The following is a 22,706-nucleotide window of genomic DNA, read 5'->3' on the forward strand; positions in this document are numbered from 1 at the left end:
CCATATAAAAATGTAAAAGGGGCACCTGGGTGGCTCAGTGAGTTAAGCATCCGACTTCAGCTCAGGTCATGATCTCATAGTCTGTGAGTTCGAGCCCCGCGTCAGGCTCTGTGCTGATAGCTCAGAGCCTGGAGCCTGCTTTGGATTCTGTGTCTCCATCTCTCTCTGCCCCTCCCTACTCATGCTCTGTCTCTCTCTGTCTCAAAAATAAATTAAAAAAAATTTTAAACAATTAAAAATAAAATAAAATAAAATGTAAAAGACTTCCTTTGCTCATAGGTGACGCAAAAATCATTCTTTAAAAAGGTGATAAAAAAATGCTCATAGGGTAACAGGCTAGACTGGTCAGTTTGCTGACCCCTGATACAGACACGCTTTTACCCAAGAAGTCGGTGTCTCCATTTACTGTCTGACTCTAGTAATAACATATCTGACAGTAATGATGCCAGCTGACATGCGCACACGGCCCGACCCTGTACCGAGCAGGTTCAGATCTAGTGCATCATTTGATCAGCAAACCAATATCAAACATGAGATTCAGGTAAGATTATGCTCAGGGAAAAGATGAGGAAACAGAGACTCCAAGAAGCTAAGAGACTTGTTCATGGTTAACCAGGGAGTTAAGAGTCACTGAAATTCCAACCACTATCTGATTTAACAACCTCAAGGAGTAAGACTTCTTTGCTACCCATTTATTTTGGTGACACCACCACTCTTCTGCTCTCTCAGGTTGAAAATGTGGAGATACCCTGGGTTCTTCTATCTCCTTCAGTCCCTGACTTCAATCCCTCACGTCAAGATCTTGGCAAGACCTCTTGGGTTTATCCTTCCCTCCTCACTCCTTCTGTCTCAACCAGGATTCAGGCAAAGACAGTGGTGCACAATCAGGATTTGATCAGTCATGGGAAGGCCAAAAGAAGAAAGTGCAGGAACCCCAGGAATGGGACTAAGAGTTAGTGGTTCCATGGAGAAGTGAAGTCAACCACTGCTTCACTGAGTGGCTCTGGAGAAATTAATGAACCTCCTGGACCCTCAGTTTCCTCATATGTAGAATGACGATAGTAACCCCCGTCCTGCAAGACTGTTGTGAAGATTAGAAATAACAAGTGCCCCGTGTCTAGTACAGCACCTGGTGTAGAGAAGTAATAAAACAAAAATAAGAAAACTGGGGCAGGAGGGGAGAAAGACAAATGAAACATGACTATTTCAACATGTCTCAACATAAAATTAAATTCAAGCATGAGAATGCTTCGAATTCATTTATTCATTCAGCAAATATTTATTATGCACGTTGTGTTGGCCAGGCACTGCGCTCTACACGGGGGTCAGTAAAAGGCATGGGGTCGGGGGGGGGGGGGCGGGGTTGGCTAACTCCAGTGAGGAAAGGAGCAGGCCATCAGGTCTATGAGAAGCGAATGACAAGTAACAGTGCAGGGATGGAGAGGTAAGGCACAGAGCAGGAAAGCCAATTACTGGGACCAAGGCAGAGTGCCAACTCTGAAGCAAGACACTTGGAATCAGGGAATGGGCTGGATATTATATAAAGAGCAAAATAAGAGCGACGTAGAAAAAGGAAAAAGTGAGCACCTCGTGGAAGGGGTGAAAAGGGCCATGGGACTGCCTGTGGATGGCAGAGTAAGGGCAGCTCGGAGAAGAGGAAAGGGAGGCACAGATCAAGCCAGGGTCTGGTGCACCAACAGACTTTTAAACTATAGGAAGTTCGCTGTCAAGAGAAACAGTTTAACTTATGCCTTATCAAGCCAGGTCTCACTAGTAAACTGTCTCTATATCAGGTTCTTCGTGTAAATTTCACAGAGTCCCGCTTTGTTATAATTCTCTAAGGCAGCAGTTCTCCACTGGGGGAGGGAAGGCACATCAGAACAGGACATGTGTCTGCATACAGGGAGTTTGAAAGAGCATATTCAATGGATCTGGTTCTTTATGACACAAACTACAAAAAGAAAGCTTGGTCAAATGTTCTTGGCTACTGGGGTCGGTGATACATAGAAGATAATGAGACAGTATTCGGGGAGGCATGGGTCTAAAAAGGTTGAGAAAGACTGTTCTTTAAAATATGCAAGCTTGGTTGTATTTCTCCACCTAAGATCATGAGACCCCTGAGGGTCATGTCTTGTGCTTCTCAGGCATCTGCAAGAGTCTTTCACCTGGTATTGGGCACTCAGGTGCTTAATAAATATTTCTTCCTTCTTTTGGTGAATATATATTGCTTTCAAGTGAGTTCAGAATTTTTGAATAAGTATGACTCTTTTTCATGAGGATTCTGTAAACTGTTTTCAATAAAATGTTCGAGTCAGTGTCAAAATAAATTTTGCATTTATACATTTTAAAACTGAAGGAATGGGGCGTCTGTCAGTCAGTTGAGCAACCAACTTTTGATTTGGGCTCAGATCACGATCTCACGGTTTGTGGGTTCAAGCCTCTCTAGAACCCACAATGCGCTGACAGTGTGGAGCCTGCTTGGGATTGTCTGTCTCTCCCTTTCTCTCTACCCCTTCCCCGTTCATCTTCTCTCTCTCTCTCTCTCTCTCTTTCTCTCTCTCTCTCAAAATAAACATTAAAAAAAAAGATTCTCTATCTCTCCCTCCACCTTTCCTTTGTACGTGTGTGCACACGCTCTCCCTAAATAAATAAATAAACTGAAGGAATAAAAATTGATAAGGGAATGCAAAGTCAAGACAAAAAAATCAGAAGAAGAAAAGATGATTTATAAAGAGGAGAATCAACACTGCAATTTTTTAAACAGAGAAACATCACACTGATGAGAGGGGTATGAACTGATACAACTTTTTGGAGATGTGAGGAGGGATTTGCAATCTATATTAAAAGTTTTTTAAAGGTTTAATTTTTTTCATCCAAATTTCCAGTTATCTTAAACAATCAGTGATATGCACAAAAATTTTTGTTAAATCCTATTTACTGTAACATTATTTGTAGTGGAAAAGAACATGTAAACAACATTAATAGCCAACCATAGAAAATTGGTTGAAATACTCACAGGAAAACAAAACCTTAGGTTATATCTACAGAGTGGTACATTACACAAAAACCTAAATTATTTAAAGAAGAATACTTGATATGTTACAAATGAAAAAAATAGAGTATATATAACATAAGCCCAAGTTTGTGGATAAAAATATTATGTATATAATTGGGATAATGTACATCTAAGTGTTAAATGAATTCCTCAATGAGTTATAGAATTATGGGTGATTTTCTTTTATTCCCTCAATATTTAGAATTTTAAAAATTATTTATAATTTCTTTTTTTTTAATTTTTATTATTATTTTAATACTATGTATTGTCCAGTTGGCTAACATACAGGGTGCTCCTGGTTTTGGGGGTAGATTCCCGTGATTCACCGTTTACATATAACACCCAGGAGTCATCCCAACAAGTGCCCTCCTCAATACCCATCACCCATTTTCCCCTCCCCTCTCCCACTTTCCCATCAATCTTCAGTTTGTTCTCTGTATTTAAGAGTCTCTAATAGGTTTACCTCCCTCTCTGTTTGAAACTATTTTTTCCCCTTCCCTTCCCCCATGGTCTTCTGTTAAGTTTTCTCAAATTCTACATGAGTGAAAACGTATGCTATCTGTCTTTCTCTGACTGACTTATTTCACTAAGCAGAATACCCTCCAATTTCTTACTACTTTTAAGTTAAAAGAGCCCCAGAAAATTCTGTAGACCTTTGCAAATGGAAGTTAATGCTGGATTGCTGACAGAGATGAGCACAAGAGGTTAGGGCCCTTCCACTCAGATAATTCCTCAGCCCACAACTACAGATCTATTCTAACCTCACTGATTCTAGTTTGTTTTCTTTCTTGAAATTTTATTTAGGGGCACCTGGGTGGCTCAGTCCATTGAGCGACCAACCCTTGATTTCCGCTCAGGTCATGATCCCAGGGTCATGGGATCGAGCCCTGTGTCAGGCTCTGTGCTGAGCATGGAGCCTGCTTAAGATTCTCTCTCTCCCCCTCTGCCCCTCTCCCCTACTTACTCTCTCTAAAATTAAAAAAAAAAAGAATAAAGTATAGACTTCTTAAATCACTATGTTGTACGCCTGAAACTAACATAACATTGCGCATCAACTGTACTTTGGTTAAAGAAAAAAAACGGCAGGTTCTCCCTCCCATCCACTAGTGTTCTCTCGTGTGTAGCATCCAAGGCAGAGCAATTTGCCCTCTCCTAGCTTATCCAGTGGGAGAAAAAGTGAAGAGGGAAAGAGTAATGAAGAAATTGCAGATAAAATAACATTTCTATGTATCCTATCAATTGTAAGTATGGTTGGTTTTTAACAGACTGCCTGCAAAGTAATTTCCTTTATTTCCAATAACAAAATTTTAGTGGCTACATTTATTCCAGATAGACCCATAAATTCCCTTTCACTAAAGAGGAAACGGATGGGAGCAAGAGGAGACCCAGGGTTTGTCTGAGCTAATAATTAAGATTTGTTGGACACTTGACTAAAAGCTTGCAAGGTAGGTATTATCATCCCCATTTTACAAATGAAGAAAATGAAGCTTAAGTAAAATGCCGCAAGCCACAGAGCTAAAAATTGACTGAGTTGGAATCTGAACCCAGACCCTTATGGCTAAAATATATGTCTATTCAGTATGCCAGTGGGTTGCTTTGGGAAGGGGTGTGGCCATGTCAGAGCACATGATAGGGCTATTTCAACTTCTGGAGATAATGGCATACCCAGATCAGGGTGAGACATGTATCAGCTCACCTATCTGTTATCCTGGCTTGCTCTTTCTCTATTTGCTTCTCTTTGTCTCCTCTCTCTGAGAAATGTCCTCCTCTCTCTGCCTCAATGTGTGTCTCCTCCAACTCTGCCTCTCACTCTGGTTTGTCTCTTTCTTCCCCTTTTTTCTCCTTCTCTGAGTCTGTTGGTCTATGACTGTTGCTCTCTGTATATATGTCTTCTCTCCCCCACTCTTTGTGTGTGTGTGTGTGTGTGTGTGTGTGTGTGTGTGTGTGTGTGTCTTTGTATGAGAATAAATTAGATCTATCTTAGTTCCATCTTAGGTCTATCTTAGCCTGAGAATTTTCCCAACTCAGTCCTGTGTACAGAGTTGCTCTGCATTGGAGAACAACAGCCCTGGTGGCAGAAATCCTGAGATGAAAGTTAAAACCCAGAATGAGCAATGCTGAAGATACTGAGTATGAGATAAGAGTACGTGGTAGCACCATGAAAAAAGAAGAATATAGAAAGCAGGAACAGATTCCTGGGGTCATGATAATGATCTTACTCTGACTAGGTGGAGTTTAAAGTATCTGCACAATATCCCTGGGGATGTTTCTGTTGGCAGTTCAGATTTTGGATATGGAGAAACCCAAGCTGAAGACCAGGTTTGGGGTTCACCAGAATGTTCATGAAAGCAGAAGTCCAAAGAGTGAATAAGATCTAAGATCACCCTGGAGTATAAACTGTATATTAGACATGGTTCTCCAGAGAAAGAGAAATATATATATTTCTATCTATAATATAGATAGATAGATATAGACATACACACACACACACACACAGAGAGAGAGAGAGAGAGAGAGAGAGAGAGAGAGAGAGAGAGAGAAAGTGTGAGTTTATCATAAGAAATTAAGAAACTGGCTTGTGTGGTGATGGAGGCTGATAAGTCCCAAGATCAGATCAGCATGGTGAGTCAGCAAGCTAGAGATCTTGGAGACCTGATGATGTAGTTCTAGTTCAAGAGCTAGAGGCTCAAGATTCAGAAAGAGCTGGTATTTCCATATGAGTCTGAAGGCAGGAAAAACCTATGTCCCAGCCTGAAGGGGACATCAGTCAGGCAGGAAGAATTCTCCCTTGCTCAACAGTCAGCCTTTTTGCTCTATTCAGGCCTTCAGCTGATTGGATGAGGCCACCCTCACTGGGGAGGGTGATCTGCTTCACTCAGTCCATTGATTCAAATGTTAATCTCATCCAGAAACACCCTCACTGATACACCAGAATAATGTTTGGCCAGATGTGTGGGCAGCTCATGGCCTGGTCAGGTTGACCCATAAAATTAACCATCACTGAGTAAGACTGCACAAGACCAAGGTCACAACACCAAGAAATTCCAATATTTAAAGGCCAAGAGAAGGCCAGAGGAAGAGATGAAGGAATAGTCAGAGGAGCTCAGAAACCTGGACTGTTCATACGAAACAACCTAAAACAGCTAGTTTCAAGTGTTTATGAGGACACTTCTCACATTCTATCGATCAAGTCTTCTGTCCAAGTAAAGCCAAGCCCATTGGTGCCCCACAGACCACTTCCTTCCCATGCAGGCCTAAGGGTCTCTCTGCCTGAGGGTATCTTCCAGTCATAGGAGCCCACATGGGGCTAGCCAGAAGCACTGAGGAAATACTGTTCTAGAAGCCATCTTTAATCAATGAGAGCCATGAGTTGGTGAGTATATTAGCTCCCAATTGCAGCTATCACAAATTCAATGGCTTAAAACAACATAAATTTGTTATCTTATACTTCTGGAAGTCAGAAATCCAAAGTCAGTCTCATGGCTAAAGTCAATGTGTCAGCAGGACTGGTTCCTTCTGGAAGCCTTAGGGGAGAACATGTTTCCTTGCCTTTTCCAGCCTCTAGAGGCTGTCCTTAGCTCATGGCCCCTTCCTCCATCTTCAAAGCCACCCGTACGACACTTCAATCTCGCTCTCTCTAAACTCTGCTTCCTTTGTCATATTTTCTTCGCTGACTCTGACCCTCCTACTTCTCTCTTATAAGGACCCTTGTGATAATCTCCCCATCTCTGGGTCCTTAATTCAATCACATTTGCAAAGTACCCTTTGTAAAGGTAACATATTTACAGGTTCTGGGTCTTAGGATGTAGACATCTTGGGAAGGAACACTATTGTGCCTTCCACATTGGGTAAACTCCCCAGATTTCCTCCCCCCTGAGGTATGTTCCACACAGCTTCTCAAGGATCCCCTAAGAGCAAGGAACCACAGTAATAATCTCCTCATGCACGCCCCCTTTGCTGGCTCTCCAGCCACCCTGTCTCACTTCCTCACTCCCTCGCCATCCTTCCACACCAATCCTCGCACACCAACTCCTTGCACACCAATCCAGACTCAGGGTCTGCTTTTATGGAGAATTCAAACTAAGATCCCAGTCTAGTTCCGCCACCACATAGGTAGGCCTCCCCTATACCACACCAACTTTATTTATTTTGTAAATTAAAACAAACTCTTAAAACGAACAGAAGTAAGGCACAAGAAAGAAAGGCAAGCTGACCAAGTTCAAGGCAGACGCCATCTCCAATGATCTAAACTAATTCTAATGGAAGGGCTCAGGCTACCTGGATTTATAAGATATACTCATTCCATAAAGCATTGTGTAAGATGTACTTCACACCTAGTTACACTTAGTTCACATTTGATTTTGAATGGGTTATACAGTCTCCTTAATAATGAAATTTTCAAGATCATTTACATCTTTCAATAAGGTGGGAAACTTTATTTTTTGTCAATCAATGAAAAGAAAAATGTATATTCCACCTAAATAAAAAATGCAATGTCAGAACACTGCCCTTTGTTCAAAGCATATGTAACTAAATTTCAATTACAGGGTTTCTACAGTGTCAAGAAATAAATGGAGCCCAGCTCTTTTTCTTCCTTGTTATTTCACCATAAGTGTCTCTTGCAGCCCAAGAACAGCAAAGCTTTTTTCCAACTTACATAACACCTTTAAGAATAATAAAATAAAACTTACTGTTTTAAATATTGTCTGCATGATTTTGTAAAAATCTTAAGTTTTTCCAGCTACACACTATTCTCTAACGATGCTAAGTTTACCTGTTTTAACAATCACAGAGAAGCTCTATCCATAATCATTTGCTCTTCACATAATTACAGAGAACAGCAAGATTCCGATGAATAGAATGACGTACTTCTTTGCATAGGGCTAAGAGAGCAGCAATCGTGCATCTGAGAAGCATTAATCCTGAAGGCTCTGCACTGAGATTTGGAGACAAGGGTACAAAGAGCCCAAATACCCTAATCTCTACTTTCACATAACATTAAGAATGTCTTTAGTTAACTGCAAGCTGAGGAACAATACTAAATACCTACCAGGAGGATGCAAAGAGAATGTCTTGTAATCATCTGCACATCTTCCCGGGATCACTTAAGAAATGCTAACCATACTGATGAACTATAAACTGTATGGCTACCAACTCTAGTGAGGAGAAGGCTGCTATGAACTTCATCCATATGGAAATACGTGACGCATAAATGAAGAAAGCACCCCTCCATGTTTGCTTTTTTTTTTTTTTTTCCCAAAAAGAGAAGCATGATATACAACTGCTCACAAGGGAGAAAACAACTTGTCATGCCCCTCCTCTACACCTGATTGAGAGGGAACAAAAAAAGTCACTGGGCTTTGCATGAAACTCCCTTGAAAGTTCTGTTGAGCGTGGAGGTTTCTGATCTATGATTCTATCATTCCACAGCATCACGTCCATGATCAGGGCACCTGAAATTCTCCCAACTCACTCTTATACTTCTCTCTTCACATTTGTATTATCTGATTTTCAATCCACTGGTGAAAAAGGAAATAGTGTGGTCTTCATACTTCATTTTTTTTCAATATATGAAGTTTATTGTCCAATTGGTTTCCATACAACACCCAGTGCTCATCCCAAAAGGTGCCCTCCTCAATACCCATCACCCACCCTCCCCTCCCTCCCACCCCCCATCAACCCTCAGTTTGTTCTCAGTTTTTAAGAATCTCTTATGCTTTGGCTCTCTTCCACTCTAACCTCTTTTTTTTTTCCTTCCCCTCCCCCATGGGTTTCTGTTAAGTTTCTCAGGATCCACATAAGAGTGAAACCATATGGTATCTGTCTTTCTCTGTATGGCTTATTTCACTTAGCATCACACTCTCCAGTTCCATCCATGTTGCTACAAAGGGCCATATTTCATTCTTTCTCATTGCCACGTAGTACTCCATTGTGTATATATAAACCACAATTTCTTTATCCATTCATCAGTTGATGGACATTTAGGCTCTTTCCATCATTTGGCTATTGTTGACAGTGCTGCTATAAACATTGGGATACAAGTGCCCCTATGCATCAGCACTCCTGTATCTCTTGGGTAAATTCCTAGCAGTGCTATTGCTGGGTCATAGGGTAGTTCTATTTTTAATTTTTTGAGGAACCTCCACACTGTTTTCCAGAGCTGCTGCACCAGTTTACATTCCCACCAACAGTGCAAGAGGGTTCCCGTTTCTCCACATCCTCGCCAGCATCTATGGTCTCCTGATTTGTTCATTTTAGCCACTCTGAGTGGCGTGAGGTGATATCTGAGTGTGGTTTTGATTTGTATTTCCCTGATGAGGAGCGACGTTGAGCATCTTTTCATGTGCCTGTTGGCCATCCGGATGTCTTCTTTAGAGAAGTGTCTATTCGTGTTTTCTGCCCATTTCTTCACTGGGTTATTTGTTTTTCGGGTGTGGAGTTTGGTGAGCTCTTTATAGATTTTGGATACTAGCCCTTTGTCCGATATGTCATTTGCAAATATCTTTTCCCATTCCGTTGGTTGCCTTTTAGTTTTGTTGGTTGTTTCCTTTGCTGTGCAGAAGCTTTTTATCTTCATAAGGTCCCAGTAGTTCATTTTTGCTTTTAATTCCCTTGCCTTTGGGGATGTGTCAAGTAAGAAATTGCTGCGGCTGAGGTCAGAGAGGTCTTTTTCTGCTTTCTCCTCTAGGTTTTTGATGGTTTCCTGTCTCACATTCAGGTCCTTTATCCATTTTGAGTTTATTTTTGTGAATGGTGTGAGAAAGTGGTCTAAAAATATGGAACGCTTCACGAATTTGCGTGTCATCCTTACGCAGGGGCCATGCTAATCTTCTCTGCATCGTTCCAATTTTAGTATATGTGCTGCCGAAGCGAGCACATACTTCATTTTTTTTTAAGAGAGAGGATGGGGAAGGGCAGAGAGAGAGGAAGAGAGAGAATCTTAAACGGGCTCCATGCCCAGCATGGAGCCCAATGCAGGGCTCAATGTCACAACTGTGAGATCATGACCTGAGCCAAGATCAAGAGTTGGACACCAACTCTGCCAACTGAGCCACCCAGGTACCCCGATACTTAATTTTTAATAGAAAGATTACGGTTTCTGAAGTGCAGTCTCATCAGGCTTCCGGGGCAAAGTCAAGTTTGTATGTGTGTTGCTTGCCAGATCCACTGAATGTAAAATTTCCCATCTCAAGATAGATGTGAGGCATTAGTTACCTAGTGTCCATCAGTCCTGCCTGTAGTCCCCTGTTCTCAAGTTCATGGAAAGTGATAGCCCACTTTAGCTTCATGACAAGGTCCCCACACACCCTTCTCCTCTACATATAAATGTGGGGCTTCCACTGATCAAAAGCTATGGCTTGAGCATAGAGTGAGGCAAAGAGAAGACTAGCCAGTGACCAGGTAACCCTGAAGTCTCATTTTTACCAACGAGCCATCTAAACTTGCTGGCATGATTCTGCTTGGTCAACAAGAAGCTCCCATTTCCCTAGTGCCAAGGCTCAGCCAACAGATGTCGATTAGACATGGGGAGCTGAATGAGTACTAAAGTGGTTTTCAAGGCAGCTTCAAGGTTTGTTCCCAAAAGTTCCACTTACCAGTTCATAATGTGTCACTCCTCATAATAATGGGCAAATACCAAGCTGCACCCTCGAGAGAAATGAAGGCAAATCTCTGGTTAAGAGCACCTGAGCATCACAGTTAATACTCAAAGGAAGAGCTTTTCTTCCATCTTAAATGGATTACTTGGAAAGAAAGTTTCCCTGAGCTCTTGATCCTTCGGAAAAAACCTAAAGGTCTCTCCAAACCACTATAGGACAGTCAGCTGGTGAACAATCTCAGTCCCTACCTTTGCTCCTTCTAAATCTCACAAGCAAACTTTGCACATGCTCCCTGGGAGCAGGTGTTCAACTATACGGGGAAACTTTTTATTAAGGCAGTAGAGCCAATCTCAAAGTCCTCATTGTTTAACCATCTTAGACATACCTCTATTTTGCCAGGTTCTTGAGATTCTAATCCTCCTGTCCGTTATGCTTATTTCCTTTCCCTCATGCTGGACTCTTTCCTTGTGCAAACTGTCATTTGTCACCGGGGCTTGTTTTTCCCTGGGTATCTTGTCCACCCTGCACTGCAGAAGTGTCACTATAGATGAGTAGTTTCTTGTTTGCTTGTGCCAAGGACACCAGGGGCTTCACCCACCTGGAACCTACCACCTGGCTGTACAGTAATTTCTCAGTTATAGGTTCTTGCATGATGAAGGCAGTCCTTGGGCTTCAGTGTCATTTTTCTCCCCTGACTCAGAGCATCAGGAAGAGTGATATTCTCTTGCTGTTCCCCTGGCTCATGTGGGGGATTTTTCTAGATCCCCTTTCACCAAAGAGGCATTTTTTCCAGAACGCCTCCTTATGCAAAGGTTTTAGTCCCTGCTGCTTCCCTACACCAGTCCAAGGCTTGTCAATTGGCCCCACGTTGGTGTTAAATTCTACCCCTCATCTCAGCTTCTATATGTGGCCCACGCTTCCCCTGGGGTACCGCAGCTCTAGCTCAGGAGGCTACTGTTTGGGATTCAAGCTGCTGCCGATGGCAACAATGGCTTTCTTTTCAAGCTCAGGTACATATTTAAAATTTTTGTGTTACTTTATGCAGAATTTCTCTGTCTCATACTGCTGGAACTGGACAGGCAAACTCAACTTCTAACCAGATGTTTTTGTTTTTTTATTTATCGAGGTAAAATTCACGTAACCTAAAATTGACCATTTTAAAGCCTACGCTTCAGTGGCATTCAGCACATTCACGGCGTTTTATAATCATCACCTCTATCTCATTCCAAAATGTTTTTATCACCCCAAAGGAAACTCCGTACCCATTAAACAGTCACTCTCCATTCTTCCCTCCTGCTAAGCCCTAGTAACCACTAATCTCCCTTCTGTGTCTATGGATTTACCTATTCTGGGTATTTCATGTAAATGGAATCCTATATGACCTTTTATATCTGGTTTCTTTTACTTAGCGTGAACGTTTTCGAGGTTCATCCATATTACAGCGTGTACACAGTCAACCAACAAGTACATGAAAAGATGCTGAATATCATTAGCCATTAGGGAAATGTAAACCAAAACCACAGGGGACACCACCTCAACAGCCACTAGGAAGGCCATAATGAAAAAAAAAAATGGAGAATCACAAGTGTTGGTGAGAGGGTGGAGAAATTAGCACCCTCGTCCGTTGCTGGGGGAAATGTAACATTTGCAGCCACTGTGGAAAACGATTTGGTAGTTCCTCAAAAACGTAAACATAAAATTATCATATGACTCAGCAATTCCACCCTTAGGTGGAATATGCCCAAAAGAACTAGTCCTCAAACAAATATTTGTCCACGAATGTTCGTAACAGCCTTATTCACAATAGCCAAAAGGTGGAAACAATCCAAGTGTCCATCAGCGGATGAATGGATAAACAAAACATGGCATATCCGTATGCTGGAGGGTTACCAGCCATAAAATGGACTGAAATACTGATACATGCTACAACATGGATGAACCTTAAAAACATAATGCTAAGTGAAAGAAGACAGACACACCAGCTGGTGATCGAAGAGGAGGTAAAGAAGCTATCTGGGCCCTCCTGGAAGCTGGGTAGATACCGTACAGAAGGGAAAGGGTGTAATTCATAGTCCATCACACATACTCAGCTCTTCCTGCCCCAGGTCCCATAAAATACCCGCCTACCACACTCCCTAGTAGAACAAACACCCAACATTACATTCAAGCCAGCCTGCCTAGATGACTGCAAAACAGGAGTCCCCTCTTATTAAAACAATTTCCCACTTAAATTATTTATTTCTCTGGAGTAACCATAAAATATTCAAATTCAACTGCCAGACCATAAACAGAAGAGCCAGAAACTCTTACCTAAGTTTCTTATTTGATATGTATTCATTCCATTACAAGAAGAATCCAACGTTTATTAAGTATCTAAATAATACCAGGTACTGTGTCAGAAAATATCTGTAACACCTTGCATATTTATGAATTAAAATAAAGCTTGAAGTTATGTATAAAAGGGAGGAAGAGAAATTGAACTGTATTTTTTCAGCAGACATAATTAAACCCCAAAGCTCTGGGCATCAATTAGACACTAGAAATAAAATCTGATTATCCCAGAGACTCATTTCCAGACGAACACTTTTATGAGTTGCCTAACTGTGCATGGTCCTGAGTTAGCCATCAACCAAAATGGACTTGTTTTTACCTAGTAACAAACAAACCTTGAGCCCATTATGAGTTTCTTCTGAAGAAGCAGCCAGAGATCTTTCATTTAATTGGCAATATAACCACCTACATTATTAATGACAAGTTTACTTTCCTCTTAATATAGAAGTCTAAAGGCCATCGGTGCTGTAGCAAGTAACAAATGTACACTAAGAACTTACCAAACAACATCTACTTTCTCCGTGGCTCTACATTATCGAGAAATATTTTCCCGAGATTTGTGTGAGGTTTCAGGTTCACACAGAGGCATCTGCAACAGACTTCAGAGAGAACTGCAGCTACTCTGAACATCTTAAGTCTAAGAAAAAGGCTTCCAAGATTTTAATGTGGCTTAGGATAGAGTGACAAAATTCAAGACCCAGTCGTTCCCACAGGGCCAAAAAGAAGTCAAATATAAGGATAACCAGAAGAGTCTTGCTTGATTCTGCTTTCTCCCACCACACGCTTCACAGGAGGCTGCCTTCATTTTCACCCTAGTACCATGAGAGCCTTCACTGGCGTTTTCCAAGCAGTATTTTTGAAAGGCAATCTGATCACATCACCCCCTGCTTAAAACCCCTTCAAAGCTTCCTACTGCCTTTAGGGAAAAATCTAAACTTCACGTGGCTTACGAGGTGCGCACGATTTCAGTTCTTACAAGTTAAGCGTGCCACACCTCCAAATCTTCACACTTGCTCTAACTTCAGTCTCCACCCCTCTTCTTCCAACCCACCTCTACTCTTTCTTCAGGCTCAGGTGAAAGAGTGCTTTTCAAAGAGGTCTGCTCTGGCCCCTACACTAGGTCCCTCTCCGGGGGACCCAGAGCATCCTGCTGTTCTGTATTGTTAACATGGTAATGCGATCATAATTGTTCTTGTTCCATGACTGCCTTTCATGTTAGTTGATTAAACTCTCTGAGATAGGGGTTGTCTGTCTTGCTTGTTGCCGTGGCTCCAACACCACACAATACCTGGCACGCGGGAGACACTCTTTGTTGAATTAATGAATCATCTTCTACAATAATACATTCTCGTGGGGACTGAGGCTACTGTCCTCACACATTTGGAACCAGATAAAAGATAACCGAGCTAATATAATTAATATGATCCTACCGAGTACTCTCTGCAGGAGGGGTTCTTAACAATTTTTGAGTGGTGGACCTCTCTGTCAGATGAAGACTATGGATTCCCCTTCTTGGAATAATGCTTATAAATGCATGACAGAAGATATATAGGACTCTAATGAAATAATTATATTCGAATCCCACTATCAAATTATGTTCTAAATTAGTGATACAATAGTAAATACACCTTTTCACTGTCATTAAATAAAGAGGTCAGGTGGCAGGTCTAGTAACTACCATGATTTCAAAGTAATGATGAGCATAAATAACATATTGAGATTATCCGTGATAACTATAATGTTGATATAAAAATAGCTGTGATACTTATTAGTGAGAAAGACACACAGCTACTGGCATGGCCACTGGCTCCACGCATAATTAAAACACTAAAATTCAGTCAGAAGTTAGCGAAAATAAGAATGTCATTTTTGTCATCCACCTTCATGGACCCCTCAGGAGATCCCTGCAAAAGCCAAATAATTGCACTGCCTGGCTCTCCTGCTGTGGGGGAGTATAGGCTACCTGCCCCCCCCCCACACACACACACCTGGATGCACAACCACATCTGTGCAGTGTCCACGTTTCCCCTGCGTGGCTCCCATATGTTGATTGAACATGGCAGGGTACCAGTGCGGGTTCATTCCCGTGGGACAGAGGGATCCCCCAGTAGGCAACTTTGCCTCAAGAACTCACAATCAACCCGGCCAAGACATTCTCAGAACTGTCCTTCCTCTCCTCATGTGTCCATTCCCATCTGTCCTTTCCTCCCCTTGTCCTCCTTCCTTCCACCTGTCCTCTCACAGAAGTCAGACCGGCACCGAAAAGTTCATCTGAAAGCTCTCCCAGCCTACACCATTGCCCTTCCCTTCATCTTTCCCAGGTGTCCTCATGATAAATCTCCTTCACACACAACCCCATCTTGATTCTGCTTCCAAGAAGATCTGAACAAACGCAATCCTCCTCCCCTTTTTTTGTTTTTATTTATTTTGAGAGAGAACAGGAGAGGGGCAAAGAAGGAAAGAGACAGAATCCCAAGCAGGCCCCACACTATCAGCCCAGAGCCCAATTCAGGGCTCAAACTCACAAACCGTGACATCATGATCTGATCCAAGATCAAGAGTCAGACACTTAACCGACTGAGCTACTCAGGCACCCCATGCAATACCTTTTAATCAAGGAGAAAAGAAAGGCCTATTCAACTGGGTTTATTCAGACCTGATTATTCTGAAAATATCTGGACATTCTACATTTACAACGCTTTACCAATACCTAACACCTGATTGCATAAAAGGGCTTTTCAGAGCATTTTTTAAAAAAAATCTTTCCCATCAACTCTTTGTCATCCAAAGGAAGGCTCACATAGGGTTAAGGCCAAGGACTAGCCTCCCTGAACGGATGACAGTGGCTCATTAAGGAACTTGGAACAGGAACAAGAGAACTGAGAGCTACAGCCACCACAAAGACTTTATTTCAATAAGACGGTTTGAAGATTACACAATGTCAACCCATTAGAATACCCCACCGTCATCCCTGAGAGCCCCTCTGACAAAATCCTATGGGTATGAAGTGAGCACACAGGAGCTCCACATGTACAATAGAGAAGCTAATACACCGGGTGGCCAGCTGTAACTCAGAATCGAAGAGAAGGTGCTGCAGACACAGGATTGTGGCAAGTAAATCTTAATGCGGAAGAGGGAAAAAGACTGTTTACGGCACAGAGCATCTCCCTTCCCCACTCTCCACCCCTTCCACCAGGGACCTCAGGTATAATAACAACATAAAAGGTAATATTAGAACCAATATTAAAATAAATAGGGAACAGGAACACTCCACAAAAGGGGAAATGTAAATGAGCACAGAAGAATCAAGATGAGAGAAATAAACAAACACGAAGCTTCTAAGAGCTGATGGAGAGAGATGTGCTCGTAACACCTCAAGTGGAAAGCTGGAACACATTTTCTGACTGGGACCTCTTCTGGTGTGTTGGTTAGATTCTACAAGGCCCTTAGAAGAACTCCTACTTCTGGTACATTGTGAGCTAAATCAGTTGTTAGGGGCCACCCGGCAGAACTTACCATGACATATAGCATGGTTTCTAAGGTGTAATGCCCTCTGCGTTTCACTTTTGTGGGGGCGCTGGGTGGCACAGTCAGTTAAGCGTCCGACTCTTGATCTCAGCTCAGGTCATGATCTCCCAGTTCATGAGATTGAGCCCCGTGTAGGGTTTCACACTGACATCTAGGAGCCTGCTTGGGATTCTCTCTCTCTTCCTCTCTCTCTGCTCTCTCCCCCACTGATAGGCTCTCTCCCCACCCCTTAAAATAAACATAAAAAAATTTTTTTAAGAAAAAAACTCTTTAAGAAAAACACTTTTGGGAAAAGAATTCACTCCAAAATGTAAAATATCCTGTGCTTCCTTATGTAAATAGAAACATGGAGGTAAGGGGTGGATTGCGTCCCCCAAAAGGATATGTCAGATATGTTGATGCCTTAACTGCCAGTACCTCAGAATGTGACTTAATTGGAAATAGGGAGCTTTCAGATGTAATTAGTTAAATTAAAATGAGGTCCTTCTGGAGTAGCATGGGCCCTGAATCCAATACGACTTGTATCCCCATAAGACGAGAGAGGCACACTGAGAGGAGAGGGCCACGTGAAAACCCAGACAGGCAGGAAGAAGAAAATGGCCATGTGATGACAGGCAGAGATGGGAATGATGCATCTACAGGTCAAGGAACACCAAGGATTCCCCATAATGCCTGAAACTAGGAGAGGAGCACCGAACACACTTTTCCTCAGAGCCTCAAGAAAAAACCAACTTTGCCAACACCTCGATTTCCATTTCTAGCCCCCAGAAAGCTGAAAGGGTCAATCTCTCTTGTGTTTAGCCACCTTGTTAGTGGAACTTTGTTATGGCGGCCCAGGAAACTGATACAATAAGCTTAGGGCTTCTCCCCCCGACACTTCCCCGTCCAGCCTTCCCGCCTCTGCTACCACCAGGTTACTGATATATAAATCTCATGTTAATGTGCCAGGTTTCATGGGGTTTGAGTCCATGCTGGAGATGGTCCAACACTCTCAGAAACTGGATCCTCGGTAGCAAAACTCAGCCTGCTGATGATGCTAAGGCCCTGAGTCACCTCTTTGTTCCCATGGAACAATTTGCATGCTGAGGCGATCCAGCTCAATTCTGGCCTCGATATATTACACTTTAATGGTACTTTTCTTCCAAGAACACTTACAAAAATTGCCTCATTAATTCTCACTGCTCCCTTGTGCAGCAAGACAGGGACAAGTGTGATTATCTCAATTTTGAAGACAAAGACCCTGAATTCTAAGATCCCAGGACTATGAAGAACATTGAGAGGTCATCAGCCCAGAAAGGCCCAAACTTGTTGCACAGCGGAATCACCTGACTCAGCAAAAATACAGATTCACAGGCCCAGCGACCCCAGGACACAGCCCAAGAGTCTTTATTTCTTTTTTTCATGTTTATTTTTGAGAGAGAGAGAGAAAGCAAGCAGGGGAGGGGCAGCAGAGACGGGGGACAGAGGATCTGAAGCAGGCTCCATACTGACAGCACAGATCAAGCCCTGTGTAGGGTTTCATGCTGACATTGAGGAGCCTGCTTGGGATTCTCTCTCTTCCTCTCTCTCTGCCCCCTCCCCCACTGTGGGGCTTGAATTCATGAACCATGAGATCATGACCTGAGCAAAAGCTGGACACTTAACCGACTGAGCCACCCAGGTTCCCCCAAAAGTCTATATTTCTAAAGTTGCCCACATACCTCCCCCCAGTTTTTTTTGTAACCTGACAAACACAGTTTGTGAACTGGCATTTGGGAACCACAGAGAGTCTAGTCTTTCTCAAGTTTGGGAAATATGTGGGCAGACCCTTTTTACAAGATAAAAATGCTTATGATCCTCAGGTGATAACAAATTGTTTTTATTATAATGTTACTTAAATAAATACCAAAGTCTATATAGAAACCCCTAATCCTGGTAGCTCTTTTATATGACTATAAAACTAAAACAAGTTCATAAATTAAATAGAATCCCAATAAAATCCAAAATGACACCGGCAGTCAGTGATTGTCACAGAACCAGTCCCTGACAGGTCTGCATGCTCAGGCTATACATGTTGCAGGAGACTATCCTCCTCCACTCTTCTCTCCAAGAACCATGACCGGGCCTGCCCTCCTGCAGCCTGCCTCGATACCATGGTCTGCACTTCCTAAAAACGTGATCATAGGCACAACATAAATGCAGGCTTTCCAATCATATGCATATTCAGCTATTAGGAGTCATTAAATAATCTAATACAGGCTTACCCTGGGGTGTTCACATTATCATCCAAATGTGAGCACAGGATTTAAAATTTCTTATAGTGAACTTGTGGACCTCCCTTTGATAAATATTGATCTACTCCATTTGCCTTTTCCTGGCAGGGTCAGAATTCAGTGAACATTGACTTCAAATGCTTGGTAATAGTTAACACTATACTATGCTTATTATATAGCAGACACACTGTTCTAAGCCTATTACATACACTAACTTCTTTACTCTTCATATTAACCATGTACGGTAGATACAACCATTATTTCCATTGTGCACATGATAGAACTGGGCAAGAGATAGTAAGCAATTTGCCCAAGATCACACAGCTCCTAAGGGGCAGACCCAGGATTTGAACCCAGAAAGTCTGGATCCAGACTCTGTGTTCTTCAACACTAACTGTATATACTTTTCAAGTGAGGTATTTGCATTCCAAGATTTGTAGTAGAGTCTGATTTCTCTCTACTCCCAACAAGTAAGTAGTAATCTGAGTGAACGGATCCAGGTTGGCAAGAGTTGCAGTAACGAGGAGCTTGAATGAGGGGTGGGAAGTTGCATTGCATGGGGACAGGAAAAAGGGGCCTTAGGGACTCAGCAAGCCAAAAAGCCAGGCAACTCACCTAAATAGGCATCCATCCAGAAAAGCGAGGTAGAGTAGAAAAATCTGGGTAGACATCAATAGGAAGAAACCAAGGAAACTGGATGAGTAAACAGGTCTGAAGCAGAGTGAGGCAGAGTGAGCAGAGTTCTGCCTCATCTAGTTTAGAGAAAACTTAGATGTTTTCTCTAAGCAGAAAAGGAAAACATCTGCAGCCTTGGGTATGACAGGGAGGGAGCTGTTACAGTTGCCTATTTAGCTCCAGTAGAATCCTGCAAAAAGGAACCCCAGTCAGCTGAGTATAAACTTACATATGTTGCCTAAGAGGACCCCTCACAAGAAAGATAAAAGTGACACTCAACTCTCTGGAGAATTAAAGTCACAAAAGCTCACCATAGGAAAAATCCAAGGCTTCTTCCTCTTGTCATCTACCAGGTCATTAAGTGAATTTTGCTCCCTAATACTTCTCACATTCTAAAAATATAAAGACATCAAGCTAGATCAAGTTGGTATAGACTCGATCACAGGTGAAGCAAGATTAAATGATTGCTGTAACTCCAATGAATAGTCTGCTTTTCTAAAACCTTATTTGGACATAATGAATAGGAGCCCTCCTAAAACTGGGTTTGTGTTATAATGATAAAAGTTAGGTGCCCATAAGTAAACCTTTGACTTCATAAATAAGAAAATCAACCCACTGGACTTAGGATCAAAATAGCATTAAACCTCACTGATGAGAGAGAAAAAAACAACAACAACAACGCAAAATCAAAGATCATGCCATTGAGAAAAGACGATCTTTCCCGGCTGCAAGATAGACTTGCTTCTGAGCTATAAAAAAATGTCATAATCATAGATACTCACATTTCACATTTTTTTCAAAGAGCCTCTCTCTCTGTCTGTGTCAGCACTAAGTTTTATATTTGATGGTTTCTGCACCACAAGTAGTGTCTATTTTAGGTTACAAAGTAGAAAGGAAGATGTAGGCCCAGAAGAACCAAATGTTTGGAACCTGATAAGCCTACGTAAATTCTGTGTTGACTCATTTCAACAATTTATTGACCTTCTTCTGTGACCAGGTGCTTGCTGGATGGCAGGTACAGAGATGTCAGGACCCAGTTCCTGCCTTCAAGGAGCTTACAATCTCACAGAGAAGACCTAGTGAGAATTAATATGACAAGTGGTTAAGTCCCCACGGTGGCAAAGATGGCTGTCACAAATAATGAATGAAGGCATTCATTAACAAGTATTTTTACTCCGGTGGAAACTCGGGGTGGTGGAGAGGAGTCTCCCTTACCCTGAGGGATTTCAAAATGAATGACTCTGCAACATGAAGTGCCACATAGCAAGCTCACCCTACTAACAACTTAGGCACCTCCACTAGAGCTCAGAATGGGAACAACATTTGCTTTTTTAAGTCACAATTATTGAATCCTGATCCTGAATTGGAGTTTGTTCCTCTTATGATGCAATGTTCCTATGGTTCTGAGAGTGAATGATTCTACCCAGAAGAATTTTTGATAAAGCCTTTTGTATCCACCTAGATTCTCACGCAGAGAATAAAAACAACTGACTCAAACCTGGGTTTCTCAGTAATTTGTCTACAGTGCACTTCTCAGGTCCCACAACATGACATTCGCCTTTAACTTGTTGGCTTCAAGTGGAGCACTTTCCAGGCAGCCTTAACTTCTGTGCCTTGATTTTCCAACTGGCAAGGCAAATGCTGTGAGTAGAACACTGTCTGACCCTGCGGATGCAGTAATATGGAAAGGGGCCGGGACAAACAGACCCTCCTCCAAGGTCTGCAGAGGTTGGAGTATAGTCTTGGCTGCTTTACTCAAACCCACTTCAACAAGGAGGATTGTGACCTTTGCTCATTATTATATCAGCTAACCTCTAGCATACACCTACAGGGTGCCAGCTCTGGGTTAAATATTTTGCGACCATCTCCTGCCGTTTTCAAAACAACTCCAATGCCATCCCAATTTTATAAGGAGGAAGCCAAAGAAAAGCTAGATGCGTGGGGCATTCTAGAAGTTCTTGATTTGAACTGCCTCTCGACTTCAGGGCTTTCTATCAAAGTGTTTTCAGATTGTTGTCTGTGTGCTTGTTTGTTTACTACTCTGCTGTATTCCTTCAGTGGGCCACACCCCTCCATCTTGAAACAATCCTTTCTTTACATTCTGTGACACCGAGCTTCTCACCTGTCCGATCTCCAATTACTCCTCCTCAGCCTCCTTTAGGGGGTGTGACCTACTCTACCTCACCTTTCAATTATTAAAGTTTCTCTGTTCCAGACCATCCTCCTTCTCCCTCTAAACTTGCTCCCTAGGCATTATCATTTACTCCTATTACCAACCAATGTTGATGACTATAAAATATGTAGCCCAGGGGCACCTGGGTGGCTCAGTCAGTTAAGTGTGTTACTGACTCTTGATTTCAGTTCAGCTCATGATCTCACGGTTCATGACTTCGAGCCCTGAGTCTCTGTTGTCTGCACTGACAGCACGGAGCCTGCTTAGGATTCTCTCTCTCCTCTCTCTGCCCCTCCCCTGCTCTCTCTCTCTCTCTCTCTCAAAAATAAATAAACATTAAAATAAAAAAATATGTAACTCAAATTCAGCCTCTCCTCTAAGCTCCAGACATCTCTCTCCTTCAAGTGTCTCTCATGCACCCAAAATTTAACTCCTGATCTCTTCCTCTTCCCACCCCTACTGTACCCCGAACTTAGGTCCTCCCCTGGTCTTCCCATCTCAGTAATGACACCACTCCCCACCCAACTGCATTAGCCAAAAGCTTACGAGTCACCTTGAACACTTCCCTTCCCTCCATTCCAAGATCCAATCATGGAGACCTTTTCATTCTACCTCTTAATTTAATCTTGAGTCCATCCACTTTCTCCTTGTCCCAGTAAGAGCCACCTTTCCTCTTGCCCAGTCTATTGTGACAGCCATCCTCACTGGCTTCCCTGCATCTGTTCTTGCTCCTACTCTACTCCATTTTTTTATATAGCATTCCTCACAAGACATCCTGTAGCCAAAGTGATGCCTTTAAAATTCAGATAGCACATTCGAACCCTTCAATGGCTTCCTATGACTCTCAGCATGAAATCCTGAATTCTTGTCCTAGCAGCAAGGTTTTGCAAGTTTGGTCCCTGTTTGATTCACCACCCACCACATTCTTACTCTTAACCCCAGGCACACTGGCTTTCATTCCTGTCCTCAAATACTTCTTGCCTCCAGCCTTCACAAATCCATTGTGTTTGCCCGAAATCCTTCTTTCTCAGCCTCTACCCCTCTTTGTCTACACCTGAGTTCACAAACACATTGCCCAGGAAAGCCTTCTCTGA

General features: G+C 42.4%; 1 protein-coding gene and 1 non-coding gene across 2 annotated transcripts in view; both read right to left on the minus strand.

The window, feature by feature from the left end:
* ARMH4 (armadillo like helical domain containing 4) overlaps window positions 1-22,706 on the minus strand; it is a 132,098-nt gene that overhangs the window by 18,014 nt on the left and 91,378 nt on the right. The window lies entirely within an intron of this gene.
* On the minus strand, window positions 9,826-9,932 carry LOC131518319 (U6 spliceosomal RNA). The gene has a single exon (XR_009265010.1). It is a non-coding gene; the product is annotated as a U6 spliceosomal RNA (small nuclear RNA).

This window comes from Neofelis nebulosa, chromosome 7 (assembly GCF_028018385.1).
Source record: "Neofelis nebulosa isolate mNeoNeb1 chromosome 7, mNeoNeb1.pri, whole genome shotgun sequence".
In the NCBI taxonomy this organism is placed as follows: domain Eukaryota; kingdom Metazoa; phylum Chordata; class Mammalia; order Carnivora; family Felidae; genus Neofelis; species Neofelis nebulosa.